This window comes from Bos javanicus, chromosome 22 (assembly GCF_032452875.1).
Source record: "Bos javanicus breed banteng chromosome 22, ARS-OSU_banteng_1.0, whole genome shotgun sequence".
Lineage (NCBI taxonomy): Eukaryota > Metazoa > Chordata > Mammalia > Artiodactyla > Bovidae > Bos > Bos javanicus.
In genome coordinates this window covers 41665485-41681378 of record NC_083889.1, presented here as the reverse complement: position 1 = coordinate 41681378, position 15894 = coordinate 41665485, and the positions used below count along the sequence as shown (strand labels likewise).

At 46.5% G+C, this 15894-nt stretch overlaps 1 protein-coding gene across 3 annotated transcripts in view; it reads right to left on the bottom strand.

Moving 5' to 3' along the window:
• Positions 1-373: 373 nt before the first annotated feature.
• The window catches only part of FHIT (fragile histidine triad diadenosine triphosphatase), a 1529906-nt gene continuing 1514385 nt past the window's right edge, over positions 374-15894 (bottom strand). For 2 of the 3 annotated variants that reach the window (XM_061396522.1, XM_061396521.1), the window contains exon 10: positions 374-683. The gene's annotated coding sequence lies outside the window, so the exon portion shown is untranslated. The remainder of the gene's footprint in view (positions 684-15894) is intronic. The other variant, XM_061396520.1, reaches the window with a different exon arrangement.

Genomic DNA, 15894 nt, shown 5'->3' with positions numbered 1-15894 from the left:
CAAGGGGCGTGCTTCCTACACCAACACTGAGAACCTTCCCATTCTTTTCCTCGTGTTCCCGCCACTCCAGTGCCCAGACCAAGGAGTCCGATCTGCACATACCATATTGATCAGTGTCCTGAAGCTGATTTTGCCTCCTTAGGCTCTGTCAGCTCTGTCTCTCGGCACCCAAAGTGAGAAGAGAATATAACCAAGGGAAGGGTGTACATTCCTCCTCCTATTATCTTACTTACCTCTGCAGAAACTCTCTAAATCTTCTCTCAGCCTTAGCAGACCTTTGGTTTACAGGAAGCACGGTGGGTCTGAGCGATCAATATGCTCATTTGTGAGGTCCCCAAACGTCAGATTTTTCAGTTAGCCAACACGCAAGATAAATATTTTAACTAGCATTTTTATTTCCCATCCAGGCCAAGGGACAAGTTAGAAAAGTTCTATTCTAAGTACGTATCTGAGCAAGTATGGAAGGGCAAGTGGGTGCTGTGATCTTGAAGGCAGCCTGTCAGTCACGGTGATTGAAACATAACCCCGTTGGCTTCCACAAGCATAATAAAATGCTTTGCAAAAGGCTGTCGAATTGTAGGATGTAATAAAGTTTGCTTAGCTGCATTTCCAAGGCCACAGGGCCCTGAAGCATGAGGCCCGTTTCCTTATGCCTGGGGATTTGTTCCTGTTCCTTCCGTGCCTGGAAATGACAGGACATAAAACCAGACATTTAGTGAGAACAAATAGCATTTTTAAAATCATGGCAATAAACACAAGGTAAGTTTGCTCACTGCCGATCTCTCAGATGGCCATTAACATGCTACTTGAAGCCACATAGATGCAGGTATATGACGGGGTGTGGGCGGACTCCAGCCCTGCTAATGCCATGCTCCCTGGATCCCTGCTCTATGCTTTCTGTCCACAGCCCAGGCCCCAGGGGTCAGCTGCACAGTCTCTTAATTTGTTTTCTGGACACACATCTTACATAGCAAATGAACTAAATTCAGACCTTGAATTAGGTCAGAAGAGACTCCCAAGCAGAGCCTTTATCACAGTACCCAGGAAGCTTGTTAAAAACACGGATTTCCCCAGTCTGTCCACATTCTGAATTAGCAGGTGTGGAGAGAAGGCCAAGAATCTGTGCTTGTTAACAAGTTTTCCATATGAGTCCAAGGCACCTGCCCCCGGACTGGGGAATTCTTGAGCTCGTACGTCTGTAGTGTGTGGAATCAGCTTTGCTGCAAGGCGAGCTACCTGAAGGATTTAGGCTGGGCCTCATGCAAATGAGTAATACTTATAAAGAAGGAAAGTTGGAGGAAGCCCTCTCATCTTATTCCTAGGTCACAGAAATGCATTTCACAGCTCTGACACCCTCTTCACCCTGGAGGAGAACTTGTTGGAGCCTCGGCTTCTGGGCCTTAGTTACTGCGATTAGTTACATGGTTATTACATGGAAGGACTGATGTTGAAGCTGAAACTCCAATACTTTGGCCACCTGATGCGAAGAGCTGACTCATTTGAAAAGACCCTGATGCTGGGAAAGATTGAGGGCAGGAGGATAAGGGGACGACAGAGGATGAGATGGTTGGATGGCATCACCGACTCAATGGACATGAGTTTGAGGGAACTCTGGGAGTTGGTGATGGACCGGGAGGCCTGGCGTGCTGTGATTCATGGGGTCGCAAAGAGTCAGACACGACTGAGCGACTGAAATCAACATGGGTGTGGTCAGGAGTCAGACTAGCTGGGACTGCTTGCTTGAAGGAATTGGAAAGGGCAGACCATTCCAGGAAACAGAAATTTAAGTAAGAAGGGAAGAAAGAGGAGAATTCTACAGCCTAGATTCCATAGTTTGAGGGAAGCTGAAAGAAAGGGGCTCTTAGGACATGTTGGGGCAGCTACCACAGATGTGATAGATGAAGAGATTTTGAGAAACATTTTTCAGAAATGCAAAGAGACTTCCCCTTGGGGTTTTCCAGAGACCTGAGTGAAGATTTACATAGCTTTTCATTTCCTGTTTGCTATTTATGGCTTTGAGTACAACACGTGGGAGGCCTACGTGCAAAGCCCTGCTGCCGGCCAACTCCAGCGTGTACTTCAAGGATATGCTCAATACAGGCCCATTCAACCCACCGGAAATGACACACCAGCACCCACTTCAGCCTCATGGAGTGAGTTGTTAGTGGGTCCAGCGCTATACATTTTCTGCAAGTTTGTGAGAGAGGCAGAAAGCAAAGGGCAGGCAGGGCCTTCCTTTGGAATTACATCGGCTCCCTTCTGGGATCCAGAACACAGCAGCACAGTCACTTCCGCTTCAGCCTTCATGTTTTAGCTCAGGGTACACTCACCGCCTCCTCAGGTCCCGATGTCTGTGAGTGAGACGGGTATTGCACTCTTCCTGACCCCGCAGAAGGGGGCCTGTCTCCCTGTCGTCTGACACTTGGATCCTCCCCAGTGGTTCCCAGCACCGCCCATCTCGCCGGGACACATGGGTCATCTCCCAGTCATTCATCATCACCCTGGTCTTTGAACAATTACTGACTTAGAGTCAGAGGCACCTGTGCAGGCCTGGAAATGGATGTACCCTTTCTCTTCCTCCGCCTCGCCTGTCCAGGGAAAATTTATGTCCTAGAAGTTTCCCTCGGTTTTATTTTTGGTCTCTGGAACAGCGGGGCCCCGGGTTATTTCCTTCGCCCGCCCTTCCCAGCGCCAGCCCTGGGACTGCTGCCCCTCCCTGGATGCCCGTGTCCCTTCCCGAGCAGGCTTCCTGTCCGTGCACTTCCGACGCCTCCTGCACGTATCCTGTTCACAAACGTGGCACTCACACAGTCCGCCTGGCCGCTGAGGCTCTGTCTTCAGCAGCTCCTTGTCTCCTACTCGTCTGGAAGCTCGTGGGGCACAGGGTCCACTTCTCATGCCAGAGACAGCGAGTGAACAGGCTGAACTTTGAGACGTGGGGCGTGTCATTTCCTGGCTGTGTGTCTCCAGAAGGCATGACACGTGCGTGGTGGGGTGATGGGGAGGAATGAGGGGGAACACACACAGGGGCTCAGCGCCGTGCTGGCACGTCGGATGGGCCCGCCGCTGTGAGCCTCGGTCGTCCTCACCGCTGTGCATGCTCTGGATGGAGCTGCCGGTCAGGGCCACCAGGCAGCAGGGACCCAGGAAACGCCAAAGCAAGTGGAAGTCAGCGCTCAGATACACAGGGAGAAGCAGCCTCATTGTCGAAGAGGATGCGTGCGGGCGACGTACTCGCCCCGCGCCATCCTCTGGTCGGACCTCACACATCAGCACCCTGTGTGTCTCCACTTCCCTTTTGATCTCACCTTTAGACGGTGGTGTTTTCCGTGTTTATATGGGCATATCAACAAAGGTGTATACTGAAGCGTGAGGGAGGTTCTCAGGAGGGTGCAGATGTGAATAATGAGATCCTCAGAGTGCTCCCGGCTCCTTTGGGGAACCACCTCACCCGGGGGGCAGGCAAGACAGGAGGTCATCAGGTGCTGGGTGAGCAGTCCAGAAAACGGGGGCTTCTGGAGTTCCGAGAACAGGAGCCCAGAATGTCTGAAGTTTGACTGATCTCCCCGCTGAACATGTGCCTTTCAAATATTTCTGCCTTCCTAAGAAGCACAGGGCAGATGAGCTGAGAATATCCCCTCCCCCACGAGGAGGAGGAAGCGGTGACATCACCAAGGTCAGAGCAGGGCTTGGTTTTGCAAAGCAGGGAGTGACAGCAGAAGGGAGGCCCCGTGGCCCTGGCTGGTAGAAGAGATCTTTGGGGAGGGGACCTTTGAATTAGGAAGGGAAGTAAACTAGTCTGATGGAGAAAATTTAAATAAGTTTATATATATATAATTTATTTATTTATTTTTGGCTTTGCTGGGTCTTCGTTGCTGCAAGGGTTTTTCTTTACTTGTGGTGTGTGGGCTTCTCGTTGCTGTGGCTTCTCTTGCTGTGAAGCACAGGCTTTAGAACACAGGCTCAGTAGCTGTGGTGCATGGGCTTAGTTGCTATATGGTGTGTGAGATCTTCCCAGATAAGGGATCGAAGCCAAGTCTCCTGCGTTGGCAGGCGGATTCTTCACCACCGAGCCACCAGGGAAGCCCTCAGTTAGGTTTTGAGTTAAGACCTGCTGTGGGCTCTTCACCCATCTCTCCCTGAAAGCTTCAGGAGAGTCTCTAGAATCCATCTGCAGTTTGTTGTCGTGATTGGGTGAGTGCAGGGGGTCAAGGGATCCCAGCTGGGGTCTGAATGAATCACTCCTGACTTCCCCTTAATATGTGGGAGTCACCAGGCTCCATAAAGTCTCTCCCCCCTCCCCAAAAAAAGGGGGCAGAATCCTTTGTTTTAAACAGATCCAACCTTTGTGTGTGTGTGTGCAAGTCAACCTCGTCTTACTGTGTCAGTAAAGGAGGCTCCTCCCTCTTGACCCCATCCCTCCTGCATCCTAGAGGGCCAAGGGAGACGGGCCTTCTGCTTTGAAACTAAGAGAACAGATCACTATCTCTCTTTCTAAAGAGGAACCTGGATGGGAGCTGCCCCCAGGTGACCTAACTGGTTGTCTTTGTTCGCTGTTCAGTCACTGAGTTGTGTCCTACTCTTTGTGACCCCATGAACTGCAGCAAGGCAGGCCTCCCTGTCCTTCACCATCTCCTGGAGTTTGCTCAAACTCATGTGCATTGAGTCAGTGATGCCATCCAACCATCTCGTCCTCTGTCGTCCCCTTCTCCTGCCTTCAGTCTTTCCCAGCATCAGGGTCTTTTCCAGTGAGTTGGCTCTTCACATCAGGTGGCCAAAGTATTGAACCTTCAGCTTCAGTCCTTCCAATGAATATTCAGGGTTGATCTCCTTTAGGATTGACCAGTTTGATCTCTGTGCTATCCACGGGACTCTCAAGAGTCTTCTCCAGCACCACAGTTTGAAACCATCAATTCTTCGGCACTCAGCCTTCTTTATGGTCCAACCCTTACATCCATACATGACTACTGGAAAAACCGTGGTGATTTAGGTTTAGTTGCTAAGTCATGTCCTACTCTTGTGACCCCATGGACTGTTGCCTGCCAGGCTCCTTTGTCCATGGGATTCTCCAGGCAAGAATACTGGAGTGGGTTGCCATTTTGGCTTTGACTCTATGGACCTTTTTAGGCAAGATGATGTCTCTGGTTTTTTTTTTGTTTTTTTTTTTAAATTAGAGGCTAATTACTTTACAATAATATGTGGTGTAAGTTTGTCATAGCTTTTCTTCCAAGGAGCAAGAGCCTTTTAATTTCGTTCTAACTGGGTAGAGTGTGAAGGGAACACTTGGGACCATAAACATGCAATCTGCTGTCATCTTTCTTTAGGATACTGTTTCTATCCTGTGCTGCTCTGTGGGAATGCCCTGGGGAGGTCTAAACACAGCCAGGCCTCCCCTCCACCCTCAGAGACTCTGATCTAACCGTCTAGAGTGTGGCCTAGTTCTCTGGCGGGGAATTACTGGGCATGAAGCCTTCAGGCCAGTTCCAAAGTGTGCTCCCAATAGAATGCTCTGAAAGCCCCAAAGCCATGTAGGTACTGGCGACAGGTTTCAGGAGGCTTCCGTGGCAAATACTCAGCCTCTACTCTGGTTGTCTGTCCTCTGCTTTCTTAGCAGAGCCACATGTGCAGGGCAAGTATTGTCCATCAAAAGTAATGCCTCTTGCCTCAAAGAGTGAATGAACGAACTCATTTTCCTTCCTTCCCAAAGCTGATGCAGAAATGGTTTTAAAACAAAGACAAATATTGTATATTAACACATGTGTGTGGAATCTAGAAAAATAGTCCTGATGAGCCTAATTGCAGGGCAGCAGTGGAGAGACAGACATAGAGGACAGACTTGCAGACACAGTGGGGGAGGAAAGGCTGGGACGAGTGGAGAGAGCAGCGTGGAAGCATTCTTTATCCTGTGTAACACAGATCGCCAGTGGGAATGCTGCTCTGTGACACAGGGAGCTCAACCCGGAGCTCTGTGACTCCCTAGAGGGGTGGGATGGGGTGGGAAATGGGAGGGAGGTTTAAGAGGCAGGGGACATATATACCTGTGGCGGATTCATGTTGATGTATGGCAGAAACCAGCACAATATTGTAAAGCAAATATCTTGCAATAAAAAACAACAACAACAAAATAACTACACTCACGCACAAAACAAAGCCATGAGACACTAACATAAAATTCCTCTGTGACAGTTCTCTGTTATAAAAGTAGCTCTTGGTTTGTAGCAGGCCTGTGTACGGGGCAGACAGGCATGGACAGTCATCCCACTCACACTGAAAACAAGGTGAGCAACTTTCTAAGAGAAGGCACCCCGACCCCTGCTTCTCAGATTTTTTCTTAATAAACTTGGTCTGAGAAATTGGACCACAAGAGCCGCTGGTGGCAATCTCTTACAGCGTGTAGGTAAAGAAGCTGGGGGAGAAGGGACAAGGATCAGAGAGCAGCTCTGATTAGTAACCGAGGTGATGCAATTGTCCTTCTGCCTGGAGGCAGGAAGGGGTTACACCACCCAAGTGCAGGCGCCGGAAACCCAGAGATGTGGGGACGGACTCGAGAGAGCAGGGTGATTCCAGCACGTTTTCTCACTCAAAATTGTCCCTCTGCGGATTAATAACAGCTTCCAACTACTAGAGGGTGTTAATTAACTTCCCTTTAAACAAGGTGCGGGGAGGTCTGTTTCCCAGTCCTGTGTGTTTGTCATCTCGAAGCGGGTACAGAAAGCAGCCCGGGCACCATGTGGCCAGCCCCCTCAGGAGGGGAGGCGCAGACCTCTCTGCCCTGCAGCGAGGCCAGGCCCATCCCCAGGCTGAGTGGCCACAGGCTCAGCATTGTCACTTTGCTCTCTGAAGGGATAAGTCAAACGCCAAGGACAGTGAATATGCAAGAAACACGATGCCAGCGCTCGTGGCTGTGAGTGACTGTGCAGCCCCGCACGGCTGGTCACCACTTTGATCCCATCCTGTCCTGGCAAACGTGACTACACCCACTTCCAGGCTTGGTGAACCCAGCCCTAGGCAACGCTTGCTGCTCTCTGGGCAGGTTCTCATGTCCCGCTTGAAGGTAGTAAGGCTTTTCTCTCCCTTCTTTGGTCCATTGACATCACCTCCTTGTATCTGTGCCTTGAAAAGGCTCTCCCTAAAAGGCTTTCTCATCCAGACAGAGTTTATGAAGAACCGGCTTCTTTATTTGTCTCTAAATCTGCAGCTTGATATTACCTTTCCCCAAGACTCAAGTCGAAATGAAAAAGGATTACTTTATATTTACTTCCATCTTTCATGAAAGAAACTAATTTTGAGAAAGAAAGTCCCTACAATGTGAAACACATTCCCTCCCTTGAAACCCTCTGAGGGGCAGAGGCGAGGCTAGGAGGCCTGCGTGCTGTTTCATTTACTCTGTCTGGCAGGGACTGCTTCTTATCGTGCTTTTGAGGGTCACCTTCCTTCAGCACTCTCCTCCACTCTAGTTGTGCGCTCCCGTTAGAAGAGAATTTTCCAGCCGAGCATGGAGCAGGACACCTTGGGTAATGAATGGCTCTGAGGGTTTGCTGAGTGTGTTATTTAATTAGTGGCACTTGCGTCTGGAGTGTCTACGACTCCATAGTTGAATAAAAGGTGTATTTGCTGAGGGATTACAGACAAACACTCAAGAATTGTCACAGTGAGACTCTGTCGGGGTTCAGCACATTTAACAGACTAATGGGGTTATTATTATTTTTTTTCCTTTCCACCCTTTAAAAGGTACTGAGGTTGACAGAACTCTGTTGCCTTTGCCTTGTGTGTGAGCTGAGATTACAATCCAGAAAAAGAAAAAAAAAATCCTTAGGCGAATGGATAAAAGTCTATAACCTGAAGCAGAGCCTCTCACCAAAAACAGAGATGATGTGTTTAATGTTGTATTGCTGAGAAACTGATGGTCAAATAGGTTATGGTTTACCTGTTACTCACAAAGAACTGCATTGCTTGCAAGCTGTGTATGGCACCCAAAGAGCAAGGGTTCAAACCCCTTGACGAAGACACCACTGCAGGGTGTAGGGAACAGAGGCCGTTGCCCACTACCCCGCGCCTCCTGAGGATCTAGTGCTCAGAGCAGAATGCAGACGATGAAACGACAAAGATGACGCGGCCCAGACAGGGCGCCGGCCGCCCGCACGGGCGCATCTGTGTGGCTCCACCGCTGTGTATGTTCAGACGGACTGTAAGTACAGAGGGTCGGCTTGTAATCCTGTGCATCACTGTGTGCACCCGGGCAGCTGAGAGCCGATCTCCAGGCCACGGTCTCTTCCTTTGTAAAACAACAGGTTGAATTATATGTTCTTTAAAGTCCCTTCCAGCCCAAAAATGTAGTCTCTGATTTTTCTCAGTAGAGAGATGGAAGCTTTCTGCGCCTGATAGAGCTGCCTTTGATCGCCTGTGATCGCTCACTTTGGGGATTTAAGGGCCATTTAGTCCAGGACAAGACCCCCTGAGGGTGGGAGGGCATATGCAGGGCCCCTTACACGAGGGCTAGAAGGCTCAGCTCTACTCCAGAGCTCAGCGGGATGGTCCAGGGGACGAGGCCTCAGCCTGGGGCCTGTCTCCCCCACTCTGTCCCTCCCACTGCAGACCTCCCCACCCTGGCAGACAGTGGGGACAGAGGCTCAGGAGGCTCAACTGGAGTGAGGTGAGGGGCCCCAAGGCTGCTCTTTCCTAGGTGGGAGGGAAACCCATCCATCCAGGGTGTCAGTTGGCCAGCTGCTGTGCTCAGGGGTGTGCAGGCCTACGTGTGGAAAACTCCTTTAATCTTCCCATAAGTCCCGTGGGGTGGATATCAGAGCCCCAGTTTACAGCTGGAACGAGGTCACACAGTAAGAGGGACTGGACCCAGACCCGCCTAACTGCAGAGATCAGCCCCTTCTCAACACTGCAGTGTCCAACGTGGTGGCAGCCAGCAGGCACACGTGGGTAGCAAGCCCTGACAGACGTGGCTTGTCTGAATGGAGGCTGGGGAAACAGATATCTACTGGCCTTCAAAGACTGACTCTAAACAAAGAACATAAAACACCACATTTTTTTTTATGCTTATGTAATTTTTATATTATGATTTTTTATATTATTAAGATAGTGAAATGAGAATATTTGGATATATGGGGTAAATGTATTAACACTAATTTGTCCTTAATCTCAGAGAAGGAAATGGCACCCCACTACAGTATTCTTGCCTGGAGAATCCTGTGGATGGAGGAGCCTGGTGGGCTGCCGTCTATGGGGTCGCACAGAGTTGGACACGACTGAAGCAACTTAGCAGCAGCAGCAGCAGCAGCAGTCCTTAATCTGGCTTTTGGAAAATGTCAAAGGACATGTGTAGCTCACATTCTCATCCTGTTGGTTAGCATGGCTCTGAGACAGCAGCCCAGGGCCCAGGCTCTGGAAACACAGGGAAGCTGGTCAGGGGGCAAGGGGAGCCCTGGGAATGTCTACAGAGTTGATTTAGTATTTAAGCAGCTGTGCTAACTCAAGTTGGGCCTCTGACTTATTAGATGTGTTATCTTTATCAAATTGCCTATCTGGGCCTCAGTTCCATCATCTACAAAACAGGAAAACAGCATCTATGTCACAGAATTGTTCTAAGGACTGAAGACGATACAGGTGACGCACTTAGCATAGTACCTGGTCCAGAGAAAGGTCTAGACGCTACAGAACTATAGTCGCTCATGCATTCACTCAGTGTTTCTGAGCACCCATGAGACGCGAGGGGCTGTTCTAAGTGCCAAAGACAATGGCCCTGTCCTCAGACACTTGCTTGCTAGTGGAAGATACAGACAAACCAATGAGTCTATAATATGATGACAGGTGACGCTGAGCACTGTGAAGAAAAATGAGGCAAGTTTAAAGAGGAAATGGGGCTCTGCTTGAGATTGGGCACTTGAGGAAGGCCTTTCTGAGTGGGTGGATGTTTGAGTTGAATACTGAATGGAAGAAGGAAAGAAAAGAATTCCAGGCATGGGGGCCAAAAAATGCCAGGGCCCTGAGGTGGGAGCTTCTGTGATAGAACCTCGTAAGAGCAAGGAAGCAGGAAAGCTGGAAGCAAGAGTATGGGGGAGAGTTGGGCCCATGAGGCTGGATTTTATCCTAAGTCACTGGCTATGGCCTATACGACCCACTGTGATTAGGCCTGGCTGGCTGGCTTTACAAAGTATGGGGAAGGAACATGACCTGATGGCCCATTAAAAGGATTGCAATCTTAACAGATTTACTATTTTAATATGTTTGTTCTTTTTTTATGACCTTGGGTGAGTTTGAGGGTATGTTGCTGTAATTTTAGTTGCTAAGTCATGTCTGATTCTTTTGTGTCCCCATGGACCACCATCTGCCAAGCTCCGCTGTCCATGGGATTTCCCAGGCAAGAATACTGGAGTGAGTTGCCATTTCCTTCTCCAGGGGATCTTCCTGGCTCAGGCTACATGGGCAGGTGGATTCTTTATCACTGGGCCACCATGGGAACCCTGATTGAGGGTATAGACGTGCATTTTAAGAGTCACAGTCAACAGTTAAAATAGTCTGTATAAAGAAGGTATATTTTTAACTGCAGTATCATGAAACCTCATCCATAATGACAGGAGTTCCTAGGCTTTACTGAAAATAATTTTCTGTTAAACTCTTACACTACTTTTCATTTCCATTAAGTATCATTCTTTTGAAAGATTAAAGAAATAAAAATTAACCATAAACAATATCTTCAAACTTAAAGGAAAAAAAAAAACCCAATGAACTGCCCCAATAGATAAGAGACCCTTAAAAAGAGAGTAATAAAGCAAGTTCTTGATAGGGGTGTCACAGATAAATGCTGATGCACTTCATTGCACATATTCCTTGTTCAAATTGATAACTCTGGAATTTGCAGGAGTCACAGAGAGATAAGAGAGGGGGCAGAGTTCTGAGAGGAGCCCTGAGCGGCCAGACTGGCATTCTGCCTGGTAGAATGCTCCCCTTTCCCATAGCTCTCCGTGACTCTGGCTTATCATTTCTAATTAAAAAAATGACTCTTGTAATATCATGGGCTTTCATTTCTCCAAAACAGTACCACCCCATCAGCTTGCAGCTCAGAATGTCCACAGTTCTGTACTACTTTTTTTGGAGCCTCACTGGAATATGGTATGGAGCGCTAGCAGAGGAAATTTGCTAAGAACATCTAATTACATTCTAAGTCATTTTTTTGCCTGTCTTAAAGGAATGAAAATGATCTGCCGGTTTTTATAGCCCTTCTTGACCTAAAGATATCTGCTGGCGGAAAGAGAATCCTCAATTGGGCTCTTTTAATGCTTTAATTATTACGTGATCTATCATCTTATGCACTGACTTGCACACTTGGAAAAATCTCTTAAAGATGCATTAAAATTGATTGGCTAATCCTACACCATGGGGGTGGCTCTCGGAGGGCATGTAATTGTCTGTGGGCATGGGAGGTGAGACAGGATTGACACCAAGTCAACTACATCACAATGGGATAAGGGAGGGAAATGGATTTGACCCAGGTAGGGTTGACACTGCACTGCCGACTTGCTCAGAGTGCAGTCACATGCATTCTCAGTTGCTGTGAGAATTCTTCTCCTCGGTTTATCTTTTGTCTCCCTTTCCTCTGGAGGCTTCTCCTGCATTGCTTTTCCAAATGAGGAGCAAGATGACTGCCAGAAGCCTGAAGTCTAGTCCATATCACCCCTGAGTCCACACACCACATGACGGAGAAGCTGCCTTGGCTAACTGGTCGACACAACACCTACAACTGTGCTTTCTGGATGAGACTGGCAGTTACCAAGTCCCATGTCTGCTACACCTGTCCTATTTTCTGCTTGACCCTCTCAACAGTTTTCTAAATGTTTTGAAATCCAAGGGCTAATTACAGACCCTTGGTGAAAACCCCCTATCTCTAAAGAAAACTCGAAACTGAAAGGTCTTGAATGGAGCCCTTGGGAGTCCTCACTGATCCCAAGAATATAGCATGTTATGCATTATGGTCCAGGGCTGAGTAACGGTGATCCACTCCTCTTCATCAAATGCAGTTGTATCTTCCAGGCAAATATTCAGTCCATAATTGTTGTCCCAAGGGGACCAGGGCAGCACTGTCTCTTTGGCAGGGTGGTTGTGATAAGTGGATAAAGTAACCTACACAAAGCCCCACAGAAATCACTGAATACTGGTACTTTTCCTGAAGTTCCAGGACAAGTAGGTTCCAGGTGGTTTCCTGAACCACCAATTTTAGTGTAAAGGTAAGTGTGGGCTCCAGAGTCAGACAGTCTGGGTGGCCCTAACTCTCCATGTATAATCTGGGAGTCCTGGGAAAAGTCCCAGAGCAATCTTAAGCTTCAGTTTCTACATCTGAACACTGGGACGATACTAGAGGATGGCTGTGGGATTTCACTGAGATAAAACCTGTGAAGTGCTTCATATAACTTGCCCATAATGAGATCGCCATAAGTGGTATCATCAAGGATCATGAAAAATGAAGCAGCGTCAGTGTTGGTTTTTCCTGCTCAGCTCCTGAAATGATGATCTTCTAGGCCAGTGTGGTCCCTTCAAGTCTGGGAGGGTGGCCGAGAGGAGAATGGACTCAGATGCAGTAATGTAACTGAATGCAGGGTCTGGCTGCTCGCTGCTCAAAAGCCAATAAAGAGGCCAGGCTGGTGGAAAGGAAAGTTTGCTTTATTTTGGAGGCTGGCAACCTGGGGGCGGGCTCCTATCCAAAGGCTGACTCCCCGCCCCCTGCAACCCTCAATGACGAGCAGTGGACAACAGCTTTTATAGACAGAGGGAGGGGGCTACATGCAGAAACAGCACAGTTAGCTCTGGCAGTCGTGTTGACGTTGGTCATGGGTGGTCTGATCAGTGTCATCTCGATTGTCTTAAGTACCGTTAATCTTCAGTTCCAGGGTCAGTTTGTTTCCATTTCCTTGAGGCCAGTTCTTGGAACTGTGGCAGCTTATGTCATGGCTACAGTCCGGTCATCGTGTAGTTAACTTCTTCCAATATCTGTAAGACAGCTCACAGAATTTTATCTATAGCACTGGAGGAACTAAAGGCTCCTGACTGTTTACAGACTAAACTATTATTGTTTTGACCTGTTTGACGGTTTTCCTTTGTTTCGGTATTTTCTCATTTCTCTGATTAAACTTATTCTTTGGCTAAAGTTTTCTTCACAGACAAAAGGCAGGCTGAGGATATGGGGTTGAGGGGGGCGGGGTGGAGCATATAACCCTGCTCTGTTTCAGGAGCAAAGTGTCTGTGAAGATTATATGCGACAACTGTTCTTTTCTGTTTAAACTTATTCTGGAATAGCTGAATATCCAGCCAGCAGTTAGACCATACATTAGAGTCAATCTCTTCCTGCCTTTTCTCCTTAACTCAAAATTTTTCATGTATCTGATTTATATATAGCCCTTTTTTTACCGTTGAAATATGGGCTTCCCTGGTGACTCAGATGGTAAAGAATCCACCTGCAATGCAGGAGACTCGGGTTCAATCCCTGAGTTGGGAAGATCCCTGGAGAAGGGAATGGCAATCCACTCCAGTATCCTTGTCTGGAGAATCCCATGGACAGAGGAGCCTGGTGGGCTGTAGTCCATGGGGTCCCAAAGAGTTGGACATGACTTAACGACTAACGATAACTGTGAAATATAACATATGCAGAAAAGTGTTTATACACACACACACACACACATATACACACTATATATACTTATATATATATATATATAGCTTATAGAATTAATATAAAGCAAACGTGTTTTGCCACCACTGTGACAAGGAATAGAACACTGCCAGCCCTTCTACCCTCCCAGCCCACACTCCTCTTCTGAATCACAGGCTCCTTCTTGCCTCCTCCACAAAGATAACCACTGGGCTGATTTTTATGGTGATGGAGTCTTAGCTTTCCTTTGTAATTTTACTCCCTAAATGAATGTATCTCTAAACACTATAATTGAGTTTTGCCTGTTTGTGAACTTGATTTGAACACAGTCATGCAGTATGTCTTCTTTTGTGTTTCTGTTCTACATTCTTGCAGACACTTGATATTGTCAGTCATTTAACATTTTGGCTATTGTGGGTATACAGTGGTATTTCATTGTGTTTAAACTATGTTTCCCTGATGACTAAAGATTATTGGCCAGTCCAAAACCAATTTTCTACAAAGTGCATATTCAAATGGTTTTGTAGTTTCTACTGGGCTGTTGACTTTCTCTAAGTGGCTTATACATTTTTTTCTTTTTCTTAAATAATACTGTCTTATGGATACTGGCCCTTCATTGTTCATAATGTGGCAAACACCTTCTCCCACTCTGTATCTTGCATTTTTCATTCTTACTCTCTCTTAATGGTGGTTTTCATAAACAAAATTAATTTGAATGTAGTCTAGTTTATCCATCTTTTTTATAATAATGCTTTTGTATCATATTTAAAAAGTCTTTCCTATAGCATGACCATGACAATATTTTCTTATATTCCCTTCTAAAGCTGCACTTCAGACTTTGAACTATAATCCACCTGGAATTGACTTTTGTAAATGGTGTGAGGTGGGATATAGTTGATGGGTTTTCTACATGGATATCCAATTTTTCCAGAATGATTTATTGGAAAGATTTTCCTTTCCCCATAGTTCTTGGGTGTCGTTTTATCTTATATCAAGCATTCACATATGCCTGGATCTGTTTCTGGGCTTTCTGTCTTGTTACATCAGTCTGTCTATCCTTTTTCCAACATCATGCTGTCTTAGCTTTTGTAGCCCTATAACAAGTCAGTATCCTTTAGAGTAAGCCCTCCTGTGCTTCTGTCTTTTTTTTTTTTAATAGTCTCAGGCTACATTTCCATAAGCATTTTAGAATTAACTTTTAAATCTTTACAAAAAAAGAAAAAAAAAAAGAAACCCATTACCACCAACAAAAATTACAGGAATTTTGATGTGAGTAGCACTGAATTTATAGGTAAATCTGAGAAGACTTGAGTCTTTATAAAATTGAGTCACTCTTATCTCCATTTATTTAATTCCTCAGTAATGGTTCTTAGTAACATTTTACGGTTTTCTACCTAGAAACTTCCATAAATTTTCTTATTTTTTGGTATTTGGTTTCTGAGGTTAATCTAAGCCAACTTTAATCTTTTTCGTTTTCTGTGTGGCTGTTATGGATTGTGTCCTTCCAAAATTCACAGGTTGAAGCTCTAACTCCCAATGTAATAGGACACAGGGCCTTTAGGAGGTGATGGGGTGTGGATGAGGTAGAGGCCCCATGATGGGCTTTGTGTACTTCTCTTCCTCACATGAGGACACAGTCAGCAGGTGGCCGGCTGCAGACCAGGAGGAGGGCTCTTGCCAGAACCCAGATGGATTGGCACCCTTATCTTAGACTTCCAGCCTCTAGCACTGTGAGGAATAATTATCTTTCATTTAAGCTACCCAGTCTACGGCATTTTGTTATGGCAGGCTGAGCTACAACAGTAGCTGAGAAATTCAGAACTTAATAGTCAGAGGCCTGGCTAAGCTTTCTGGTTAATTTTAATCATCTCTCAGTACATTCTTTGGAATGTTCTGCATGTATCATTTTGTCTATGAGCAACAGCAGTTTTATTCTTTCCTTTTTAATCCTTCTAAGTTTTTACTTATGGCTCTTGCTTTACTGCACTAGCTGAGACCTTGTGTAGTCTGTGAAACAGCAGAGCTAATGGCGAATATTTTTATCCCATTTGTAATCTCAGATGAATAGTGTTCAACATTTCATCCTTAACTATAAATCCCTTCCTAGATCAAGTTTTTCTAGAACTTTTATATTTATTAAGTTTGAGGTTGGCTTCTGTCTTTTCTTTCCCAGCATCTACTGAGATGCTTGTATCGTTTATTCTTTATTAGCCTGGTGAAAGGCATAAGACATGAAACAC